Below are 26,455 nucleotides of genomic sequence, written 5' to 3' on the forward strand. Positions count from 1 at the left end.
TCAATAGATTGAGAGTGGAAGAGTCCAGGCTGAAGCTTAAAAAGCAACAGCTGGATCTAGACAGGGAAGCATTTGACTTAGAAAAAGAAAGACAGAGGTTGGGGTTTGGACCCCATGGTGGCACCAGCAGTATTCCCAATAGTCATCCTGTAAAAGAGCATGATTCTAGGAATCTGCACAAGATAGTTCCCCCTTACAAGGAGGGGGATGACATTAACAAGTGGTTTGCTGCACTTGAGAGGGCCTGTGTTGTACAGGAGGTCCCTCAAAGGCAGTGGGCTGCTATCCTATGGCTATCTTTCAGTGGAAATGGTAGGGATAGGCTCCTTACTGTAAAGGAAAGTGATGCCAATAATTGTACAGTTCTTAAGAATGCACTCCTAGATGGTTATGGCTTAACCACTGAACAGTACAGGAGAAGTTCAGAGAAACCAAAAAGGAGTCTTCACAAGACTGGGTAGACTTTGTTGACCATTCAGTGAAGGCCTTGGAGGGGTGGTTACATGGCAGTAAAGTTTCTGACTATGAAAGCCTGTATAACTTAATCCTGAGAGAGCATATTCTTAATAATTGTGTGTCTGATTTGTTGCACCAGTACCTGGTAGACTCTGATCTGACCTCTCCCCAAGAATTGGGAAAGAAGGCAGACAAATGGGTCAGAACAAGGGTGAACAGAAAGGTTCATACAGGGGGTGACAAGGATGGCAAGAAGAAGGATGGTAAGTCTTCTGACAAGGGTGGGGACAAATCTAAAAATGAGTCTTCATCAGGCCCACAAACACTCTGGTGGGGGTGGTGGGCCCAAATCCTCTTCAAAACAAAGAAAAGAAACCATGGTGCTATTTATGTAAAATAAAAGGCCATTGGACAACAGATCCCAGTTGTCCAAAGAAAAGCACCAAGCCTCCTACCACTACAACCCCTGCTGCTACACCTAGTGCCCCTAGTAATAGCAGTGGTGGTGGGAGCAAACCTACTAATAGCCAATCCAAGGGAGTAGCTGGGCTAACTTTTGGTAACTTAGTTGGGGTTGGTCTTGTTAGGGAGACCACAGAGGCTGTGTTAGTCTCTGAGGGTGCCATTGATTTGGCCACCTTGGTTGCTTGTCCCCTTAATATGGATAAGTACAAGCAAATGCCCCTAATAAATGGTGTTGAGGTTCAGGCCTACAGGGACACAGGTGCCAGTGTTACAATGGTAATAGAGAAACTGGTCCACCCTGAACAACACCTACTTGGTCACTAGTACCAAGTGACTGATGCTCATAACAACACACTTAGCCACCCCATGGCTGTTGTAAATCTCAACTGGAGGGGGGGGGGTTACTGGTCCAAAGAAAGTTGTGGTTGCCTCAGATTTACCTGTAGACTGTCTACTAGGGAACGATTTAGAGACATCAGCTTGGTCAGATGTGGAGTTGGAGGCTCATGCTGCAATGCTGGGCATTCCAGGGCATATTTTTGCTTTAACCAGGGCTCAGGCCAAAAAGCAAAAAGGACAGGGTGGCTTGGATCCTAGAAGAATGGACCAAGTGCTCCCTAAAGCTAGGGTTAGTAAAGGTAAATCACTACCTACTATCCCTCCCTCTACAGTGAACTCAACTTCTGAGGAAGAAGAATTTCCACCCTGTGCAGAACCTACCGCAGAGGAGCTGGAAGCAGACACCGCTGAGCTTTTGGGTGAAGGGGGGCCTGCCAGGGAGGAGCTGAATGTGGCACAGCATACCTGTCCCACACTAGAGGGTCTAAGGCAGCAAGCTGTCAAACAAGCAAATGGGGATGTCAGTGACTCTCACAAAGTTTACTGGGAGGATAACCTTTTGTACACTGAAGCAAGGGATCCAAAACCTGGAGCTGCCAGGAGATTGGTGATTCCTCAGGAGTACAGAAAGTTCCTCCTAACTCTAGGCCACGACATTCCCTTAGCTGGACATTTGGGGCAAATGAAAACTTGGGACAGGCTTGTCCCCTTGTTTCATTGGCCTAGAATGTCAGAGGACACAAAGGAATTTTGTAAGTCCTGTGAAACCTGTCAAGCCAGTGGCAAGACAGGTGGCACTCCAAAGGCACCCCTTATTCCACTGCCTGTGGTTGGGGTTCCCTTTGAAAGGGTAGGGGTTGACATAGTTGGCCCCCTTGACCCTCCTACTGCTTCAGGCAATAGGTTTATCTTGGTGGTAGTGGACCATGCCACCAGATATCCTGAAGCAATTCCTCTAAGGACCACTACAGCTCCTGCAGTGGCAAAGGCCCTCCTAGGAATCTTTTCCAGGGTGGGCTTCCCAAAAGAGGTGGTATCAGACAGGGGAAGCAATTTCATGTCTGCTTACTTAAAGGCCATGTGGAAGGAATGTGGTGTGACATACAAGTTCACCACACCCTATCATCCACAAACAAATGGACTGGTGGAGAGATTTAACAAAACTCTCAAAGGTATGATAATGGGACTCCCTGAAAAACTCCGCAGGAGATGGGATATCCTATTACCTTGCCTCCTTTTTGCTTACAGGGAGGTACCCCAAAAAGGAGTGGGCTTCAGCCCCTTTGAACTCCTATTTGGACACCCTGTAAGAGGTCCTCTAACACTTGTTAAGGAGGGTTGGGAACAACCCTTAAAAGCTCCAAAGCAAGACATAGTGGGCTATGTACTTGGCCTAAGATCTAGGATGGCTGAGTACATGAAAAAGGCCAGTAAAAACCTTCAGGCCAGCCAAGAGCTCCAAAAGCAATGGCATGACCAGAAGGCTGTTTTGGTTCAGTACCAACCAGGGCAGAAAGTGTGGGTCTTGGAGCCTGTGGCCCCAAGAGCACTCCAAGACAAATGGAGTGGACCCCACATAATTGTTGAAAAGAAGGGAGAAGTCACCTACTTAGTTAACTTAGGCACTGCCAGGAGTCCCCTTAGGGTGCTACATGTCAATCGCCTGAAACCCTACTATGACAGGGCTGATCTCACCCTGCTCATGGCAACAGATGAGGGACAGGAAGAAGAGAGAGACCCTCTCCCTGATCTCTTCTCTTCCACAGAACAAGATGCTCTAGTGGAAGGTGTAGTTTTGGCAGATTGTCTTACTGCTGAGCAGAAAGAGCACTGCATAAATCTCCTGGGTCAGTTTTCTGAACTCTTCTCTACTGTGCCAGGCACCACTTCTTGGTGTTAGCACACTATAGATACTGGAGACAGCTTGCCTGTCAAAAGTAAGATCTATAGGCAGCCTGACCATGTCAGAGAATGCATAAAGCAAGAAGTGCAGAAAATGCTTGAACTGGGAGTGGTTGAGCACTCCGAAAGTCCATGGGCCTCTCCTGTGGTACTTGTACCAAAACCTCATTCCAAGGATGGAAAGAAGGAAATGCGGTTTTGTGTAGACTATAGAGGTCTCAACCAGGTAACCAAAACTGATGCTCACCCTATACCCAGGGCAGATGAGCTAATAGATACACTGGCATCTGCCAAGTATCCAAGCACCTTTGATTTGACTGCAGGGTATTGGCAGATCAAGTTATCAGAGGATGCAAAAGCACAAATTTTATTTTCAACCATTGGAGGCCATTACCAATTCACAGTAATGCCATTTGGATTGAAAAATGCACCTGCCACTTTTCAAAGGTTGGTGAACACAGTCCTGCAAGGGCTGGAGGCTTTTAGTGCAGCATATCTAGATGATATAGCTGTCTTTAGCTCCAGCTGGGATGATCACCTGGTCCACCTATGGAAAGTTTTAGAGGCCCTGCAAAAGGCAGGCCTCACTATCAAGGCTTCAAAGTGCCAGATAGGGCAGGGGAAAGTGGTTTATCTGGGACACCTGGTAGGTGGAGAACAGATTGCACCACTGCAGGGGAAAATCCAAACTATTATAGATTGGGTTCCCCCTACAACTCAGACCCAGGTGAGAGCCTTCTTAGGCCTCACTGGGTATTACAGGAGGTTCATAAAGAACTATGGCTCTATTGCAGCCCCTCTTAATGACCTCACATCTAAGAAAATGCCTAAAAAGGTATTGTGGACAGCTAGCTGTCAGAAAGCTTTTGAGGAGCTGAAGCAGGCCATGTGCTCTGCACCTGTCCTGAAAAGCCCCTGTTACTCCAAAAAATTCATTGTCCAAACTGATGCATCTGAATTAGGGGTAGGGGCAGTCTTATCACAACTTAATTCTGAGGGCCAGGATCAACCTGTTGCTTTTATCAGCAGGAGGTTGACCCCTAGAGAAAAGCGTTGGTCTGCCATAGAGAGGGAGGCCTTTGCTGTGGTCTGGGCACTGAAGAAGTTGAGGCCATACCTGTTTGGCACTCACTTCATTGTTCAGACAGACCACAAACCTCTACTTTGGTTAAAACAAATGAAAGGTGAAAACCCTAAATTGTTGAGGTGGTCCATATCTCTACAGGGAATGGATTATACAGTGGAACATAGACCTGGGAGTACCCACTCCAATGCAGATGGACTCTCCAGATATTTCCACTTAGACAATGAAGACTCATCAGGTCATGGCTAGTCTTATTGTCCTTCGTTTGGGGGGGGTTGTGTAGGAAAGTACCATCTTGCCTGGCATGTTACCCCCATATTTCACTGTATATATGTTGATTTAGTTGTATGTGTCACTGGGACCCTGCCAGCCAGGGCCCCAGTGCTCATAAGTGTGCCCTGTATGTGTTACCTGTGTTATGACTAACTGTCACACTGAGGCTCTGCTAATCAGAACCTCAGTGGTTATGCTCTCTCATTTCTTTCCAAATTGTCACTAACAGGCTAGTGACCAATTTACATTGGCATACTGGAACACCCATATAATTGCCTAGTATATGGTACTGAGGTACCCAGGGTATTGGGGTTCCAGGAGACCCCTATGGGCTGCAGCATTTCTTTTGCCACCCATAGGGAGCTCTGACAATTCTTACACAGGCCTGCCACTGCAGCCTGAGTGAAATAACGTCCACGTTATTTCACAGCCATTTTACACTGCACTTAAGTAACTTATAAGTCACCTATGTGTCTAACCTTTACCTAGTAAAGGTTGGGTGCTAAGTTACTTAGTGTGTGGGCACCCTGGCACTAGCCAAGGTGCCCCCACATTGTTCAGGGCCAATTCCCCGGACTTTGTGAGTGCGGGGACACCATTACACGCGTGCACTATACATAGGTCACTACCTATGTATAGCTTCACAATGGTAACTCCGAATATGGCCATGTAACATGTCTAAGATCATGGAATTGCCCCACCAGTGCCATCCTGGTATTGGGGAGACAATCCCATGATTCCCCGGGTCTCTAGCACAGACCCGGGTACTGCCAAACTGCCTTTCCCGGGGTTTCACTGCAGCTGCTGCTGCTGCCAACCCCTCAGACAGGTTTCTGCCCTCCTGGGGTCCAGCCAGGCTTGGCCCAGGAAGGCAGAACAAAGGCCTTCCTCAGAGAGAGGGTGTTACACCCTCTCCCTTTGGAATAAGGTGTCAGGGCTGGGGAGGAGTAGCCTCCCCCAGCCTCTGGAAATGCTTTGATGGGCACAGATGGTGCCCATCTCTGCATAAGCCAGTCTACACCGGTTCAGGGATCCCTCAGCACTGCTCTGGCGCGAAACAGGACAAAGGAAAGGGGAGTGACCACTCCCCTGACCTGCACCTCCCCTGGGAGGTGCCCAGAGCTCCTCCAGTGTGCTCCAGACCTCTGCCATCTTGGAAACAGAGGTGCTGCTGGCACACTGGACTGCTCTGAGTGGCCAGGGCCAGCAGGTGACGTCAGAGACTCCTTCTGATAGGCTCCTTCAGGTGTTGTTAGCCTATCCTCTCTCCTAAGTAGCCAAACCTCCTTTTCTGGCTATTTAGGGTCTCTGCTTTGGGGAATTCCTTAGATAACGAATGCAAGAGCTCATCAGAGTTCCTCTGCATCTCTCTCTTCACCTTCTGCCAAGGAATCGACTGCTGACCGCGCTGGAAGCCTGCAACACTGCAACAAAGTAGCAAAGACGACTACTGCAACCTTGTAACGCTGATCCTGCCGCCTTCTCAACTGTTTTCCTGGTGGTGCATGCTGTGGGGGTAGTCTGCCTCCTCTCTGCACTAGAAGCTCCGAAGAAATCTCCTGTGGGTCGACGGAATCTTCCCCCTGCAACCGCAGGCACCAAAGAACTGCATCACCGGTGCTATGGGTCTCCTCTCAGCACGACGAGCGAGGTCCCTTGAACTCAGCAACTCTGTCCAAGTGACTCCCACAGTCCAGTGACTCTTCAGTCCAAGTTTGGTGGAGGTAAGTCCTTGCCTCCCCACGCTAGACTGCATTGCTGGGAACCGCGTGTTTTGCAGCTACTCCGGCTCCTGTGCACTCACCGAGGATTTCCTTTGTGCACAGCCAAGCCTGGGTCCCCGGCACTCTAACCTGCATTGCACGACCTTCTGAGTTGTCCTCCGGCTTCTTGGGACCCTCTTGTGCAACTTCGGGTGAGCTCTGGTTCACTCCACTTCATAGTGCCTGTTCCGGCACTTCTGCGGGTGCTGCTTGCTTCTGAGTGGGCTCCTTCTCTTGCTGGGCGCCCCCTCTGTCTCCTCACGCAGTTTGCGACATCCTGGTCCCTCCTGGGCCACAGCAGCATCCAAAAACCCTAACCGCGACCTTTGCAGCTAGCAAGGCTTGTTGGCGGTCTTTCTGCACGGAAACACATCTGCACGACTTTTCACGACGTGGGACATCCATCCTCCAAAGGGGAAGTTTCTAGCCCTTGTCGTTCTTGCAGAATCCTCAGCTTCTACCATCCGATGGCAGCTTCTTTGCACCCACAGCTGGCATTTCCTGGGCATCTGCCCACTCCCGACTTGATCGTGACTCTTGGACTTGGTCCCCTTGTTCCACAGGTACTCTCGTCAGGAAATCCATTGTTGTTGCATTGCTGGTGTTGTTGTTTCTGGCAGAATTCCCCTATCATGACTTCTGTGCTCTTTGGGGAACTTAGGTGCATTTTGCACCCACTTTCCAGGGTCTTGGGGTGGGCTATTTTTCTAACCCTCACTGTTTTCTTACAGTCCCAGCGACCCTCCACAAGGTCACATAGGTTTGGGGTCCATTTGTGGTTCACATTCCACTTCTAGAGTGTATGGTTTGTGTTGCCCCTATCCCTATGTGCCCCCATTGCATTCTATTGTGACTATACATTGTTTGCACTGTTTTCTATTGCTATTACTGCATATTTTGGTATTGTGTACATATATCTTGTGTATATTTGCTATCCTCATACTGAGGGTACTCACTGAGATACTTTTGGCATATTGTCATAAAAATAAAGTACCTTTATTTTTAGTATATCTGTGTATTGTGTTTTCTTATGATATTGTGCATATGACACTAGTGGTACTGTAGGAGCTTCACTCGTCTCCTAGTTCAGCCTAAGCTGCTCTGCTAAGCTACCTTTTCTATCAGCCTAAGCTGCTAGACACCCCTCTACACTAATAAGGGATACCTGGGCCTGGTGCAAGGTCTAAGTACCCCTTGGTACTCACTTCAAGCCAGTCCAGCCTCCTACATAGCATATACAGTTTTCACATAAATCACATATAGCTATTTTGAAACTAGACACAGTGCAATTTTCAACAGTTCCTGGGGGAGGTAAGTGTTTGTTAGTTTTTGCAGGTAAGTAAACCACCTACGGGGTTCAAGTTTGGGTCCAAGGTAGCCCACCGTTGGGGGTTCAGAGCAACCCCAAAGTTACCACACCAGCAGCTCAGGGCCGGTCAGGTGCAGAGGTCAAAGTGGTGTCCAAAACGCATAGGCTTCAATGGAGAAGGGGGTGCCCCGGTTCCAGTCTGCCAGCAGGTAAGTACCCGCGTCTTCGGAGGGCAGACCAGGGGGGTTTGGTAGGGCACCGGGGGGGACACAAGTCAGCACAGAAAGTACACCCTCAGCGGCACGTGGGCGGCCGGGTGCAGTGTGCAAACAAGCGTCATAGAAATCAATGGGAGACCAAGGGGTCTCTTCACCGGTGCAGGCAAGGGGGGGGCTCCTCGGGGTAGCCACCACCTGGGCAAGGGAGAGGGCCGCCTGGGGGTCGCTCCTGCACTGGAGGTCGGATCCTTCAGGTCCTGGGGGCTGCGGATGCAGTGCCTTTAGAAGGTGTCGGGTCTTTGAAGCAGGCAGTCGCGTTCAGGGGGAGCCTCGGGATTCCCTCTGCAGGCGTCGCTGTGGGGGCTCAGGGCGGGTCAACTCTGGCTACTCACGGTCTCGCAGTCGCCGGGGAGTCCTCCCTGAAGTGATTGTTCTCCACAAGTCGAGCCGGGGGCGTCGGGTGCAGAATGCCAAGTCTCACGCTTCCGGCGGGAAACGCAAGTTGTTTCAAAGTTGCTTCTTTGTTGCAAAGTTGCAGTCTTTGGTGAACAGAGCCGCTGTCCTCGGGAGTTCTTGGTCCTTCTAGATGCAGGGCAGTCCTCTGAGGCTTCAGAGGTCGCTGGTCCCTGGGGAAAGCGTCGCTGGAGCAGTGTCTTTAGAAGTGGGGAGACAGGCCGGTAGAGCTAGGGCCAAAGCAGTTGGTGTCTCCGTCTTCTCTGCAGGGTTTTTCAGCTTAGCAGTCCTCTTCTTCTTAGGTTGCAGGAATCTCAGTTCCTAGGTTCTGGGGAGCCCCTAAATACTAAATTTAGGGGTGTGTTTAGGTCTGGGGGGTTAGTAGCCAATGGCTACTAGCCCTGAGAGTGGCTACACCCTCTTTGTGCCTCCTCCCTGAGGGGAGGGGGGCACATTCCTATCCCTATTGGGGGAATCCTCCATCTGCAAGATGGAGGATTTCTAAAAATCAGAGTCACCTCAGCTCAGGTTGCCTTAGGGGCTGTCCTGACTGGCCAGTGACTCCTCCTTGTTATTCTCATTATCTCCTCCGGCCTTGCCGCCAAAAGTGGGGCTGTGGCCGGAGGGGGCGGGCAACTCCACTAGCTGGAATGCCCTGGGGTGCTGTAACAAAGGGGGTGAGCCTTTGAGGCTCACTGCCAGGTGTTACAGTTCCTGCAGGGGGAGGTGATAAGCATCTCCACCCAGGACAGGCTTTGTTACTAGCCACAGAGTGACAAAGGCACTCTCCCCATGTGGCCAGCAACATGTCTGGAGTGTGGCAGGCTGCTAAAACCAGTCAGCCTACCCGGGTAGTCGGTTAAGGTTTCAGGGGGCACCTCTAAGGTGCCCTCTGGGGTGTATGTTACAACAAAATGTACACTGGCATCAGTGTGCATTTATTGTGCTGAGAAGTTTGATACCAAACTTCACAGTTTTCAGTGTAGCCATTATGGTGCTGTGGAGTTCGTGCATGACCAACTCCCAGACCATATACTCTTATGGCTACCCTGCACTTACAATGTCTAAGGTTTTGCTTCGACACTGTAGGGGCATAGTGCTCATGCACTTATGCCCTCACCTATGGTATAGTGTACCCTGCTTTAGGGCTGTAAGGCCTGCTAGAGGGGTGACTTATCTATACCTGTAGGCAGTGTGAGGTTGGCATGGCACCCTGAGGGGAGTGCCATGTCGACTTAGTCTTTTTATCTCCACTAGCACATACAAGCTGACAAGCAGTTTGTCAGTGCTGATTGAGGGGTCCCCAGGGTGGTATAAGATATGCTGCAGCCCTTGGAGACCTTCCCTGGCATCAGGGCCCTTGGTACCAGGGGTACCAGTTACAAGGGACTTACCTGGGTGCCAGGGTGTGCCAATTGTGGAAACAAAAGTACAGGTTAGGGAAAGAACACTGGTGCTGGGGCCTGGTTAGCAGGCTTCAGCACACTTTCAAATCAAAACTTAGCATCAGCAAAGGCAAAAAGTCAGGGGGTAACCATGCCAAGGAGGCATTTCCTTACAGATATTCAGTTGATGTGCTGTTGCACTGGTACCCTGGTAAACACTGTGCCAGCATGTAATACTGCCACGGCACCACTGACTGATCACAAGACCCCTAAAAATTTCTCAAAGGTCTTGAACCTGACGGCTGCTGGCTGAGCCTAGGTGGAGTGTCCAGAAGAGTGTTCTCAGTTGTTCTGGTCAGGACCTCTTCCTGCTCCTGTTCATTGCACTACATTTGTATCCCTTACAGATTTATTTTCAAAAGATGATCTCTACTTACTCTACCATGTCACAGGACCGGCCTTTCTTACCATGCTGTAGCCTCTTGTCTCTTCACGCCTCTTCTGCCGTACTTATGAAAGCATTAATGTGGTTTGTTGCTGCTTAAGTCTCCAGGCTCACTTGCTCAGTTATACTTTTCATGCGGCAAATGGTGTTCAGATTTCAACTGTATTACACATGCACTGGTTTCTTGATCATTTCCAGAAGTTTCAATATGTCAAGTCTCAGCAAATGCCCCAACAACTCAAATGCTACAATAATGCTCCCCATTATTTACACCGGCTCTGGATCCAAAGCCACTACACGGACATTATTCCAACTCAAGAACTCAAGAAAAGGATTCAGCGTCTGCAGACTTAACTACTTGAACTGAACTCTACAAAACTGTGTATTGTAAAGTCATATTCAAGCTTACCTTGACTTTTAATTTTTACCTCATCTGTGGGCAACAGTTCTCCATGTAATCCCCCCTGGATAACTGGCACCAGGAAGTATCTCCTCATTCTCAGGATACTTTGTCTTTGGACTTTTTCCCATTAGAGTCAGTCTCCGTCCCCAAATTCATGTAAAAGCCCAGTGCTTTTCTGCCATTGGGTGGTTTGTAGTCTACACCCTGCGCAGGGTCAGCAATCTTACATCACTAGTGTTTTCTTTGCGGGTGTGCAGCTGTGCTCAGGTCAGGGTTCGTAGAGCTGACTGTGCAGGTCTGTGCAGTCACTCCCGTCTGTGACAGTAGCTGCCCTTATTGCTGTCTGCACACCAGTAATCGTGAGTAGCAGTTGCTGCCTCCCAGCTGAGTTTCTTCACAATGATGTTGCCATGGAAGTTGTGGCCTCCAAGGCCATCTTGGCTTCCCCCTTCAGTGGCAATGGAGTTTTCTTTATTTAAATGATAAGGGCAGTACAAATATCTCTAGCATACATCAGGCTCCCAAGCGAGACAGTAATCTTTGCTCTGGTTCAGTTGTGATACAGTTCACTTGGGAAATGTGAAAGAGACACTATGTATGTATATATTTGTTATTTCTATAGTGCCAACATAGGCAAAGGCAGTGGTTTGGTGACTGGGATCCCTTTACAGCCCAAGTCATTCCTGGCTTGCTCTGTTTATTTGTCTGCTTCCTCTGGGTGTACCACATGCTAGGAACATGCTGGCCCTCTTCTCCTAGACTGTCTGTCTTCCTGCCGGGCAAGAAATATGGTGGCAGAGATCGCCCTAGGGTAAAATATAGGAAAAAGTAAAAAATAAAATTGAAAACATTACTAAAATAAAATGTAATCCCTTTGAATATATCAAATCAAACATAATATTTTACTGAAGTTTAAATTAAGAAATTCTGCCAATGTAAAAAAAAATCATTTTTAATTACATAAACAGTTATTACAAATAATGTATATAATAATTATAAGTAATTATATGTTAATACAAATTTTTACAAAAATTATATTTAATGTAATTTAACATTAATTCCTGTTTGGTTATATTTTAAGTCTTTTACTTCATCATTTTCTATGGGAGGTTGCTGCAGTACCAGTTGTTGGCTATGTGTGGTGCTGGACTTAATCCAGCTCTGAGCTAGAGTGCATATATTACTGTTTTGGGTCTTTTTGGCTGTATTAACTTTAGAAGTGCAGTATGTGAATAAGAATAGGCTTAAACCTTTTGGCCAGCATCCGTCGCTCCCTCCTGCATGGCCACTGTTGCTGCTGCTATGGTCTCTTCACAGAGCCTGTCGAGGCCCGCCTCCACCAGAAGGCACCCGCCTGCGCCTTATCCCTGGTGGCCTAGTGGACATCTGCATCTGTCAGGTCTGTCTGCCTTTTTCTCCTTCATTCTTTTTTCTGTACTGCTGACCAATCCCCCCCTCTCCTTCTTAAAGGCAGCCGCTGCACGGCTGCACTGAAGGCACGCCGAAGGTACACCAATGGTAAGCCATCTGCGCCCATCTGTGCCAGGACCGCTCTCAGCACCATGGACCCTGGATCTCGCACCACCCACCGATACGACGCAGGGACCCTTCACGCACTGAACCCTGGATGTCGGAGCACCTGTCACCCTGCTTCCACTACCACTCACTTTCTCCGCATGCCAAATGCGAGACCTCACAGCGCCAGAACCAACTCCAGACCACCTCAAGTGCATCCTCCTCAACGTCCGCTCCCTGCACAAACACGCCGTGGAGATTTGGGACCTGATAGATACCACCCACCCGGTTATCGCTTTCTTCACTGAGACATGGACTAACACAACATCCAGACTGGACATCACCATTCCCAGTGACTACAAGCTGCTCCACAAGGACTGCCCATCCAGACGAAGAGGCAGCATAGCCATCACCCACAAGACCAGCCTCCGTCTGACGACCAACACACACAAATTCACCCCATCACGGAGCACCTTCACTTCCAAGTGCACACCACCCGATGCACCCTCATCTACAGACCACCCTGACCACAGCCAGCATTCAGCTTTGCAATCGTCAGCTGCATAGCACCCCATGCACTATCTTCCAGCAACTCCATTCTCCTTGGTGACCTCAACTTCCATTTCAACGATTTCAGCAACCACAACACCTCAACATTACTTGAGAACCTGGACACAATCGGGCTCACAGCAGCAACATAACTATCATCAACTCGATCCTGCTACATTGGACCGACTACCAATGCGTCCACCTTTCCATCTCCATGCCTACATCGCACACTCACTCAACGCACCCCTCCTACAGGAAATGAACCAGATTGTCAGGAATCCCCAAGGTGCCTCCTGCGTTATCTGTCAGCATCCCCAGGGATTAGGGTTAAATCATATCTCTGTTCTTGGTTAAACCTTCATGTTTCTAAGTAAGCATAATGTGGTGTGTTACACAATTGGTTTTATAAATGTTTGTTTTACCAATGCTTGTTTGCTTATGTGAGCAGGTGTAGACATGTGCTTCTAATTGGGTGTGGTGTAGACACGTGCTTCTAATTGGGTGTGATGACTCATCCACATGTGGAAACTTAACTGCTTTCCTGATTGACTATAAATAGCAGAGTGAAGCATGCCTCCCTGCTTGGCTTTGTTTTGCTTCCTGATCTCAGCATCTGATTTGGCAGTCTAGCCCCTGCTGTCATCCTCGTATTCAGAACTTTTGAGGCAATTCTTTTCTTCGTTCCTGTACCAGTTGACACCAGGCATTCCTCCAGCACTCCGGAAAAGACTGCAGCTAAGTGACTAGTATTCTCTAGGGAGTTTGTTCTTTGAGCGCCGCGCTTTCCTACAACAGCTGGTGTTATCTTAAAGAGACAAATACATTTCTGAACATTCTACATTATTATTGTAGTTACTTGCCTAAATGTGCTTCAGGAAATCTGCTTGAGCTCAAGAACTACTAAAAGTGACAGTGCAATTTTAAAAGAGCATTTACATGACTTTTCTCTCTCTATTAGCATAACTCTTGGATTTAAATGTGTCATTCATGCCTGTGTTTCAGGTTTGAGGAATTTGCTTTTGAAGGGTTTTTCACACACACAGTGAAACCAAACCAAACTGTGCCACCCTAACTGTTTAAACCCAGAGTGGACATTTGTATTTCTTGGATTGTTTTTGTCTTTCTTGTGCATGATAAGTGCAACCACAGTTCTAATTGTAGTGCGCAAAAGTGAATCTCTGTGAAGCCAGCCCTAGTGTCGCAGTACCTATTGTTATGGTACTCAGCTTGGGTTTTTGGTAATGCAGTGTTGGTAATTGTGCCAACAGTTATTATTATCCAAGAAACGTGCTGGAACATCCCAGTGTTCTTCTACCGCTCCTGTGCCCATATCAGAAAGAGAGATTCAGTTTCAAGGAAGTTGAGTGCACTAACTCTACTATCACTCTGTCAACAACAACCTGCCCCCCAAAGATACAGGGTGCCTGGCTGGACCAGCAAGCCGTGACAGTGTTTTTGTTTCTTTCTCTTCCACTGTCCCTTTCCTTTTGGGACACCTGCCGGGGTTTCTGTGTCCACCAGGAAGTGCTGAGAGGTGTTCCAGGAGGTAAGGGGGTATACCATCGCCCCTGCAGACATCCTGCTTTTCAGGTGAGTGGGCCCATCTTGACACAGACTACAGAGGAGCAACTCATCAGCACTCTTAACAACTCACCACCCCATGACACAACAGATGCCAACACATCAGCTCGCAACCTCCACAAATGGATCACCGACTGTGGCAACATCCTAGCTCCTATCCGGACGACCACAGGAAAACACTCCTCCAAGAAAGCCAGTTGATTCACCCCACACTCCAAGAATCAAAGCATTCATGAAGGAGGCTGGAGAAGAAGTGGAGGAACAGCAAATCCCCAGAAGACCTTGCAGCCTTCAAATCCGCCACAAGATCCCACCACAGCCTCATCTGGTCCACCAGGAAATCTGCCCTGCAGGACCGTATCAACTCCACCACATACAACACTAAAGAACTCTTTAACGTCATCAAGGAATTCGTCAAACCACAAGCCGAGACCACTAACATAACATCCCTCCATCTCAGGATGTCTGGGTCCGACTGGCCACCTTCTTCTGTCGGAAGATCAAAGACATCTGTGACAGTTTCGGACCCCAAGACTCTCTGAACTCACCAATAACACCCCTGTCAGGATCCTCTGAACTGCACGCCTGGAACCCCCTTACGACAGACTAGACCCACTCCCATCATGAGCAGCATCCACTCTGGAGCTCTGATTGACCCCTGCCTCCACTACATCTTCAACAAGGCCAGCGCCTCGATCATACCTGAACTCTGCAAGACCATCAACTGCTCCCTAGAGTCAGCAACCTAACCCAAAGACTGGAACCATGCAGAGATCCACCCACTTCCGAAGAAACCCACAACCGACCCAATGGACCTCAAGAACTACGGCCCCATCTCGCTGCTGCCCTTCCCAGCTAAGGTCTACAGTCAGCTATGCCAGCACATCAAGGACAACAACATCCTGGAAATCTCCCAGTCAGAATTCAGAACTAACCACATCAACGAAACCGCCCTGCTGGCCGCCACAGATGACATCCACGTCCTCCTTGACCTCAGACAAACAGCAACCCTCATCCTACTTGATCTTTCAGCCGGCTTCAATACAGTGTCTACCTGCCCACTATGAGCCAGACTCCATGCAGCAGACATACGCGGGAAGGACGTGCAATGGATACACTCCTTCCTGACAGGCAGAAAATAGAAAGTCAGGCTCCCGCCACACCTGTCCAAACCTGACTATCAACTGTGAAGTCCCCCAAAGATCATCGCAAGAATCAACAGCTGCATGATCCCACTCGCCCCCCATCTTCAGGAACTATGGTATGAATATCGTCTCCTAAGCTGATGACACCCAGCTGATCATCTCCCTGACCGAGAACCCTTCAAAAGCCAAGGAGAACTTCAGGGACAGGTTGAAAGCAGTCGCCACCTGGATGAGGGAGAGCTGCCTTAAGCTGAACTCCAGCAAAACCAAGATCCTCATCCTGGGACACTCCTCCTCAGCCTGTGTGCTTAAACTCAATACTCGGCAGGCCGCTCCACCGTACAGGCAGTTCAGACCACGCATGAAACCTCAGCGTCCTCCTCAACTGAACGCTGACCATGATCAGACAGGTCAACCTCGTCGCATCCACCGGCTTCCACAGCCTCTGACTCCTACAGAGGATCTCCAGTTGGAAACCAACCGACTGCTGGAAAACCATGATACACACCCTAATCCTGAGCAGACTTGACTACAGACTTGACTGCAGCAACACCCTCTATGCCGGAACCTCCAAGAAGAACCTGAACAAGCTACAACAAATTCAGAATGCCACCGCCAGACTCGTCTTAAACATACCCCGCTGAGAACACATTACAGAACACCTGAAAAAACTCCACTGGCTCACTGTTGAGAAGAGAATCAATTTCAGACTCCTCGTACATGCCTACAGAGCCATCCACGACAGCGGGCCCAGCTACCTCAACCACTGCATCACCTGATACTCCCCTTCCAGACCTCTCCTCTCCTCCCAGCAGTCACTCGCCAACGTAGCTCACACAAAGAAGTCCTCAGCTGGAGGAAGATCTTTCTCATACCTGGCAGCAAAAGGTTGGAACACTTTGAGGTAAGGAGGTAGACAGTCGCCATCGCTACCTCAGTTCAGGAAGGACCTCAAGACCTGGCTCTTCAACTGATCTCTGAGAACTCTATGGGTGAGTAGTGCTCTCTAAAAATATGATTGATTGATTGGATGGGTGCATGTCCCTCACTCAACCCCTCTGTAACTCTTTCCTCCGTAATCCTCCCTAAATCCCTGCCATTTAGTAGTAACTATTCCCCCTTTCTGAGCTACTCCTCCTGGTCCCTACCACATTTACAACTAAGTAGTAAACTTACATGTATGAGGATGTCTGAGTAGAAGAGATAGCAGAGGTGGAGATTTACAGTGATAGGTTTGTGAATTGCATTTTGTAGTTAAGTAAGTGGGACTACCGTCAGGCCCACGTTTTACACTAAGGAATCAAAACATGTTGTCCTAGAATTTAGCAAGGTGGGTACATTCAAAGAATGTACGTTTCAGTCCCCTGTTCCATTAGGAAACCAATGTGTGATCTGCAGACAGTATCTTCTAATATCTCAGTCTGAAATTCACATGTTCTATTTCATTAGTTTGTATAATGTGGGTGACCTAAAATTGTTTACATTATTTCATCAGACACATGTAAATTGAGCCATCCATCCTCCACTGTCTAGAATTGTTGGAAAATAGGAATAGCTGTGAAAAAACAAATTCTGTATTTTCAGAAAGCCTTATTGGACACAGTGTTTAAACCACTTTGGAGCTGCACTAGGAAACAAATCAGATAATAGCTGAAGGAGAGTCCTGGCACGAATGTTAGGTATGTGGAGTGATAGATGAAGTTGAATTTTATTTTTACTAAGAATGTTACCATAAATACGTTTTGATGCTTTCCCAAATTGGATGAACAAAGGAAAGTTAACTATATAGAGTTTTTATGAACATATGTTATACAAGGACATTGTCATAGAGGGCACTGTTGGTCCAGAACCTTCTCATTTGGATTGTCCTGGACAAGTCCTCCCTGGTCCTTAGAAAGTCCAACAATTCTCATTGAGATTCTAGTTTTTGTGTTGGCAAATGTAACACTTGTAAAAAGCACTGCCATTTTTAGTAAAAACAAAACCACCATAGTTAAATAACATGGAAAAGTCAAAAGCAATTTAGTTGGGGAGATGTGACCAATTATAGACAATGGGAGCTTTTTTTTTTTTTTGCTTTTTTCTTTTAATTAAAAAAAAACCTTTTGACCTTAACCACATGTGGGACAATATTGAAATGTTCTGGATAATATGCTCCCAGATATCTCTTGGAGCTGGAATAATAGTTATTCTATAGCAAATGGAAAAGACGTTCTGTTAAGGTATTCAATTAAAGTTATTAGTTTTTTTTGTCTTGTTGATACCTTAGTGTATTGTTTTATATAAATGTGATGTAAAAGATTATGCTGTGATAATGCTCGAATCTCAAATGTTTTTACTGTGAATTGGTGTGTATTACATAGGTACAAGTCACATCTATATCAGGAATGATTCACACTTAGTGAAAATGATCAGAATGTTATGGGTTAGATGGACATCATTACCTTACATTTCATAATGTAACATATGAACATATGGTGTAAATTATAAGATTGAACATGAAGAGTTTTAATATTGTGAATTTGATGCCCAGAAGAAGTGAGAGTTGGTTGCAAAGCACGTCCGCGAATAGAAGTGAGTAGGGAAAGTGTAATGTTGGAAAGAAAAGTATAAAGTTGTGCATAGGAACTATAACATTAATGGAATCAATCAAGTGTAGGAGGCAGGCCCTCTATGTAGTGTGCAAAGCTAGGCACACTGTACAGTGGGTCCAGGCAGCCACATGTTGGTTTATAGAGGTAAAAAGTAGCTCACCTAATGCTCTGACTTTTAAGGTAGTTTGGTCGAGCAGTTAGGCCAATCTTGGAGAAGTGCAAAGCATTTGTTGTACTCACAGTATCAATCATGCATCTCACACATTCGAAGGAATAACTTGAGACCAATTTATAAACATACTTCAGATTTCTGTATAATTTTTAAGACCAAGATTATCAAAATTGGATAAGTACTTTTTGAGATATGGATTTTTTTAAGTTTAATAAAAAATAGTCTTTTGTGTGTAATTACGCAGCATAGAAATCAATAGAAAGTCACCTTTAAAAATGCATATAAAATCACACAGTTGCTTTACCAAGTTCTTCTTTTGCAGGTTGGTCGAGGTCATTGGTGGGCACATTGTGCCACCTGGAGAAGTTTGAGTCGCTCCTGGTTCCAGCGGGAGCAAAGGTGGAAAGTCTCAGGAACTGGTGCAGAGCCACTGCTGGGGACCACTTGGAAAAGGTCTGTGCAGGTAGAGGTGTTTCTGTGGGGTCTCCTTGGAGGGTTGAGATCACCAGGGCTGAGGGACTCCTAGGGCACAGCAAGTTCTTTGTTGCAGAGCCCAGAGCGGCCGGGTGCAGAGCAAATTGGTGAGCCAGGAACTGTGCGTAAAGATGCCCTTTGGATCTGGAGGTAAGTCACTCAAGGGTTGTTTGCAGGACAACGAAGGCACTTTGGCAGGAGTTCTGGGGTGTTCCTGAAGTCCCTCGACTGGAGTATCCTCCTGGTCCTTTTTCAGCCCAGAGCAGGCTGGTTTTTCGTGTGTTCAACGTCAGCTGACCAGTACCAATGGTATTGGTATGGTTCAACCACTGGAGGACGCAGTATCACCAACCTTGGCACACTTGCAGGGTTTGTCCTGGTGGGTGATGTTGTATCATGGGGTCTGGCTGTGACTTCTGGTTCGGGAGTTAGCGGCCGGTCAGTGAAGTGACCCTCCCTGGGTTGCTGGCTTTTCTTTGTTGCAGAGGGGTACCTCCACTCTGGAGGGTGTTCTTGGGCGATTGGCGAAGCCTGGAGGTCCTCTGGGGTTCTTGAGGTCAGTCCAGTGCCCAGCAGCTCTGCAGAGGCGATTGTCATGTCCTGGGTGACACAGGCAGGGTTTAGCACCTTTTCTTTGTGCAGCAGGTCCACAGTTCTCGTGCCTTGAATCTTCTTGGTGCTAGTCTTCTTTGTGTCCTTCGAAACTGATTATCTGGTCTAGCAGTGCCCACTAAATACTGAATTTAGTGTGCATTTTAGGGGGAACATGGTAGTGTCCAATGGGACAGTTACCTTTTGGGTGGCTACACTCACTACAGTGACTACTTCCGGTGGGAAGGGTCATGTCCGTATTCCTGATTGGCTATTTTCCTTCCATCTAAGATGGAGGAAAATAAAATGGAGTGCCCACCTCACAGTCACCACCTTAGGGGTGGTGCATGCCGGGTGGGGCCACTTCCCCTTATTTTTTGTGTAGTTTCCCGCCTTTGCTGCAGCCAAAAGTGGGTGTTTCCAAAGGGGGTGACCATCTGCTGCTAGCAGCAGGCCTGGGGGTCGAATTTCTGAGACAGTTAGCCCTTTGATGCTCACTGCCAGTGCAGTGCAAGTTCCTGATGGAGGGGGTGTTAGCTCCTCCACCTAGGAAGGACATTGTTCTGCAAACAGGGCTCTCCCTCCAAGGTTTATAGATTGGGTATCTGGAGGTGGCAGGCTGGATAGAACCAGTCAGCAACCATGCCAGGGTACTTAGCTTTTGCAGGGCGCACCTTTAAGGTGACCCCTGGGTACTTTTTATAATCTAACACTGGCACCAGTGTGGATTTATCATTCTAACTTTGATATCAAACAACCCAGGGTTCAGAGTGGCCATCATGTAGCTGGGGAACTCGTGTTAACCAGTGTCCAGCACGTGTATTTTAAAATGGCTGCTCTGTTCACTCACTATGTCCCAGGTTTGGCAAAGACACAGTGGGGGCATATTGCTCATGCAGCTATGCCCTCATATGTACTATAGGCACCCTGCCTTAGGGTTGGAAAGCCTGCCAGAGGGGTGTCTTGCCCATAGTGCATGCAGTGTATGATGGACAGAGCACACAAGCAATGTGCCATGTCGAGTTTGTGTTTTACTTTTGCACCAGTACACTCAGCTTGGAATGGCAGTGCTGGGTGCATCTGGACCTATGGCCCTAGAGGGTGGCACAATCAGTGCTGCTTCTCTCAGGGGCCTACCTTTAGTACCCCATGCCCTGGGTACCTAAGTACCTTTTACAAGGGGCTTATAGTGGTAGCTAGAGGTGTATCCAATTGTTCCAATGCATCACAACAGTTTTAGGGAAAGAGCTCTCGCCCAAGGAACCTAGTTAGCAGGGGCCGGGGCACTACAGTTTCTAGGCTACATCAAATATCAGGCCAAAAGGAGGGGGGGGCTAACCATGTCAAAAAGAAGCCTTATCTCACATAAAGTAAATTCAAGTTACTATTAATCTAATTTTTTAGGATCACATTGCCTCTGTTCTCGTGTAGAGAGTGTTATGCCCTGAGTTTATTGTGCATTTGAAAACTATGGATGATTTACAAAGCTAATGATGCATTTCTCTCATGTCTGCTAGTCTGAGTCCTTTTTTCACTGTCTCTTCTGTTTATGTTTGTTCCATTGGTTTTGATTGCTGCTTCTTTCCTGCATGCTCTGTTGGGGATGAGGTATTTTTGTTTGCTAGTTGCATATGCCAGAATAATCCTACTGTGAGTAGTTTTCTACATATGGCCCCTATTCACGCCGGTCTCTTATTGCACCTCCTTCTGTTTTTGCTCTGTTAGTCCTGAAATCGTTTTGATAGGTGGTTGTGCCCAAGCTCTGGTCTGTTTTTTGAGTACTTTTGTACAAATGGTCTTTCTTACGTGCAGCCTGTTATTGTGTGTCCTTTCAAGGTTTCCTGGATGTTCCAGCCAAGCAGACATCTTTAATGTTTTTTCGACTTTGGGTTACATTTGAAGCCTGTCTCCCTCATTTAGAGTTTGGCTGGTGGCCTGCCATCTGCCAGTGGAGCAGAGGCAATAACATCCACCACATTTAGAGATCTCTATAACCTGACAATATCTATGCCTTCAGATAAGCTACAGCAGCTCCTTTGAAAGTACTGAAAGTTTGCTCAGTGGCCACCATGTTTCACACGACTGCTCAACAATCTTTTTTTGTTTTGTTTTTGTAAAACAAATAGAGAATTTCACACCTTGGGTGTTTTTTTTACTTTGAAGTGGGGTTGCTTCTCTTTTTTCTTTTTTGTATCGGCCTAACCCACCAGGCCAAATTGCTGGGGATTCTTTTTACAGTTGTCTTTCCTAGATAAAAATGAACAGTGCTTGGAGCTTAGATAAAGTTGTGAATGGATCACGATGTAGTGGTTTATTCCACAATGGGTTGCTGAATAGAATTGGCCACACAGTGTTTCTTTGAAGGGATGGATCAACACCTTCTGGTTCGTCGTTGCTTCAGGCAATGGGGGCGGGATTATGGTACAAGTGCCTTCTACTCCACGAACTGACTTAGGTGGCCTCTAAGATAGTCAAAATGTCTCTCTGTTTGGAATCTGTTCTTGCACTAGGTCTACCACTTTTAAAAAAGCCACCAGTCAGCAGTTTTGGTTTATCTTTAATATTTTTTATGTTAGAAAGCTTGTATCTAATTCTGAATCTATTGGAGTGATTGGCGTTTCTGCAAAATGTTGTGTATCAAATCACATTTTGACCACCTCTGTCTTCTGGGGCGAGCCAAACAAAGGTTTACGTACTTATTCCTCTAGGCAAATTATTTAGTGCTCACTGAAGCCCATAACTACACCATCACAAATCCAGAACCCTAGCTGTTGAGGCTTCCTACCATTGGCTCACTCAACTGCATTCTAATGGACCAGGTGCAAAATTAGCAGATGTACTCCCAAAGCAGACAGGGTATCCATAAATACCTTAGTTGTGAAAGCAAGGCCATCATCTGAATGAAAGATATGTACTGCTTCTATTGCTATGAGGCACTGTAATTCTTTTATTACTGCTCGAGCAATGGCGGTCTTTTGCAGACACACCTACAGAAATCAAGACCAAGAATCAACCACAGCCAATATATAGTTATTCTAAATGGTGGCTGGCAGTGGGCCGAAGTAGGTTAGGAAACAACACTCAAGGCAAGGCATATCAGATATCATGAGGGGAGTAGGTGCTGGCCTTACAGCAGAGGAATGGTTCTTTTGTTGACTAATGTTACATTTGTGCACATAATGCGTTAGCATTCATAAGTAAACATGGGACCAATATTGTTGCTGTGACATTGAGACTGTAGTACTGATGCCAGACTACACAGACGCTAACCCTTTGTAAGCTCCTCTGATGAAATTTAAACTGTCTATTTTCATCAGGTGTGTAGTTATCCCACACTCTTGGCGTTGATTACACAGGCACTGTATCTCTGCTGAAAGTATATGTTTACTTCGAAAGGAAACCACCAGAAGGCTTTCGCCTTTTAATGCTGCCTCTAATGCCATCATGACGTCCTCATCAATGTTTGTTTCTGATCCAGTTACATTTGCAACTGTTCAGGTTTGATCCACTCTCTTTGAAGCTAACTCAGCAGCACAGTTACCTTTAGCATGAGTTACTTCGCTTTTTTTTGTATGTGGTGCCCCTGGACCAATTGGAAGCTTGTCCTGAAGGTCAGCCACCTTCCTCCAAAGCTGTTTGCCATTTATCAATTTACTTTTTGAGTTTCTGAATTTGTTAAGGTGCCAGTTCAGCAAATCCCAGTCATACTCTTGTTCTCAGAATGCTGAATCCAGCACTCTTAGTGTGGGAACTGACAAATTAGGTTCCCGAAGGGCAGGTAAAATGGCATTAATTTCATTTATTTGTGCAGTGAAATCCCCCAAAACCGCAAAGGCTGTGTTGAGCTGTTTGAGTAGATCACACTTTTACATTAAAACATGGGAACATATGTTGAATTTGTCGAATTGTGGTTAGAAAGTGTGGCCTATATTTTGACTAAACGATCCATTTGCACTATATAAAGTAATGTTATATTTTTCCTAATTAAATTAATCAGTCCAGTAACTACTGTGAACTTTTCTGGTTGAGTGGCATGGCACTATTATATTCTGATGATGTAATTGATCCAGGATTGTGTTTAAATTACACTTCATGGATATTGAATTTGAACCTGTGGTTCATTCTGTAGAGAAATTGCACGTGGTACAATCTTTATCCAGCCCCACCTGGTATCTATATAAAGCAAGAGCTTGTTTTGAAGCCCACTCATACATCCTGTACCATGGGATTCTCAGACACTAATTAGGAAAATGCTTCCACTATTACTTCCTCTCCACAAGATGCATTGCTTACAAAGGATGGAGGCCAACAATTCTCATCTTAAATAATGTCATGGGCATCTGATAAATTGGACCAAAAGACATTCTTTATGGAGCATAATATATTCTTCTCTATCTGGTTTTCTACATTATAAACCCTGTCCGGAGAGTTTACCTGTCCATCCTGTATTTGCACCTAAATGTATTCTTCAGTTGGTGTTGAGTCCAGATACTCTTTGAGAGTCTGGTGACCTAACGTTAATTCCTCTGCTCTCTCCAGAAGTGCTGCTGCCAAAGTCCTGTTCCACTGAAGTACTTGCAGTGACATAGACATGCTTTTTCTTTGTCAGACCTGCTGCAATCTTCTTTTCAAAATGAGACTTTGTTACTGAACCGTTCTCTTCCTTCGTTATGCTTATTTCAATATCATTTTATTGTTCATTCTCCCTCTTCTTTGAATGTATTTGTCCTTCCTACAATACTGAGTTTGTCCGCTCCTTTTTTCCTTTCCAGTTTCCCAAGATTCCTGTCATGCATGTAAGATACAAGTATCCGTGTACTGTTACAATCCAGTTTTTATTTTTTTTCAATAGTCCCGTAAATTTTATTCACTCCTACCAGTCTTTTGCTGTGGAAGAGTCCCAGTCCTTATTTTCCATTTGGGTCCTGGTTTTCTGTAGCTTTCCATGCTTTTTCTTTATTGGGCCATGAGACGTCTGAATAATTCGTAACAACAGCAGACAAGCACTGGCGCAAATCCAAAACTAAGAAGTATTGAAGAAACAGCGGCAAAATTACCAATTAACATCTGGTCTAAATCATCTGCTGGAGAAGCTATGTGTTCTTCTTGTATTTCTTTTCATAGCTTCAGTAATGGCGCTAAAGAGGATGTGCTAGGCATAGTTGTATATATGCTAGCAGCTCCTGTTTCCCATGCATAGTTCCCCACACCCAAGGACATAACCTGCGGCGTACCCCAAGAATCTTCCCTTAGCCCCACCCTATTCAACAATTACATGAACCCCCTCACAAACATCGTCAGATCATACAGGCTTAACATAATCTCCTATGCTGATGACACTCAACTCATCATCTCCCTCAGTGAGGACTTAACCAACTACAAAACCAGCTTCCGCAGCGCCATGATAGACGTAACCAAATTGATGAGAAACAGCTGCCTCAAGTTTAACTCTGACAAAACAGAAGTACTGATCTTCAATAAAAAACCCTCTATATGGGACCACAGCTGGTGGCCAGCAGAACTCTGACCCACAACCCAGACGCACAGCCTCTGCATCATCATTGACAGCCAACTGACAATGAAACAACAAATCAACACAGTCGCCTACTCATGCTTGCACACCCTCCGCAAGTTCTTCAGATGGATCCCAATCGACACCAGAAAAAAACATCACTCAGGCCCTCATCTCCAGCTGCTTTGACTATTGCAACACTTTCTACACAGGACTACCCACCCAACTCTTCAGAAGAGTTCAAACCATACAGAACACTGCAGCCAGACTCATCTTAGACCTACCCAAATATACTCGCACCACCCCTCACCTCAGACACCCCCACTGGCTCCCTTTGCAGAAGAGATGCCGGATCCTTACACATGCCTAAAAGACACTTCACCATCAAGGATCATCTTCTCTCAACCACCAGCTGAACATCAACCAGCCCCAAAGACACCAGTGCTGTGCCTCACTTACACTCGCACACACACCCCGCATCGGCTGCAACCGTACAGGAGGCCGTTCGTTCTCCTATACAGCTGCCAAGACCTGTATCTCCCTACTGATGCACCTCTGAACAGCTCCCTCCCTGGCAGAGTAAAAAAAAGAAAGGTCAAGACCTGGCTGTTTGACGGAGATAGGGCATCAAAGCGTCCAGAGACCCTCAGGGGTGACTGTGCATTCTCTACAAATGAACTGATTGATTAATTAATAGTAGTATACATGCTAGCAGATACTTTCCTCATGCTTAGTCGTATATACTCTAGCAACTACTGTTCCCCATGCTTAGTAATATATACGCTAGCAGCTCCTGTTCCCCATGCTTAGTAGTATATGCACTAGCAATACTGTTCCCCATGCATAGTAGTATATACGCTAGCAGCTCCTGTTCCCCATGCTTAGTAGTATATGCAATAGCAGCTCCTGTTCTCCATGCTTAGTAGTATATGCACTAGCAGCACCTGTTCTCCATGCTTAGTAGTATATGCACTAGCAGCACCTGTTCTCCATGCTTAGTAGTATATGCACTAGCAGCACCTGTTCTCAATGCTTAGTAGTATGTATCCTAGCAGCTCCTGTTTCCCATGCTTAGTAGTTTATACGCTAGCAATACTGTTCCCCATGCATAGTAGTATATACACTAGCAGCTCCTGTTTCCCATGCTTAGTAGTATATACGCTAGCAGCTCCTGTTCCCCATGCTTAGTAGTATATACGCTAGCAGCTCCTGTTCCCATGCATAGTAGTACACATGCTAGCAGCTCCAGCTCCCCATGCTTAGTAGTATATACGCTAGCAACTACTGTTCCCCATACTTAGTAGTATATATGTTAGCAGCTACTGTTCCCCATCCTTTGTAGTATATATGCTAGCAACCACTGCTCTCCACGCTTAGTAGCGGATACAATAACAGCTCCTGTTCTTCATGATCAGTAGTATACATAAGCCGCTTTTGTTCTCCAAGATTAGTAGTGTATATATGCTAGCAGCTACTGTGCCCATGTATGGTACTATATATGCTAGCCGCTACCGTTCCCCATGCTTAGTAGTATATAAGCTAGCAGCTACTGTTCCCCATGCTTAGTAGTATATACACTAGCAACTACTGTTCCCCAGGCATAGTAGTATATATGCTAGCAACTACTGGTCCTCATGCTTAGTTGTGTATATACACTAACAGCTCCTGTTCCCCATGATTAGTAGTATGTATGCTAGCAACTACGGTTCCCCGTGTAGTACAGTCCTCTCGGCAGTACCATACCAAGAGGAACACACATAGTTAATATCCTGTGCCCGACTTGAGGGTTATATGTGGATAAACAGCCTCAGATTGGTTTGTTTTGCA

The 26,455-nt window shown here is 46.5% G+C and overlaps 1 pseudogene; it reads left to right on the top strand.

Moving 5' to 3' along the window:
• LOC138286976 (zinc finger protein 208-like) overlaps positions 1-26,455 on the top strand; it is a 475,759-nt pseudogene that overhangs the window by 336,440 nt on the left and 112,864 nt on the right.

This window comes from Pleurodeles waltl, chromosome 4_1 (assembly GCF_031143425.1).
Source record: "Pleurodeles waltl isolate 20211129_DDA chromosome 4_1, aPleWal1.hap1.20221129, whole genome shotgun sequence".
Taxonomy (NCBI): Eukaryota; Metazoa; Chordata; class Amphibia; order Caudata; family Salamandridae; genus Pleurodeles; species Pleurodeles waltl.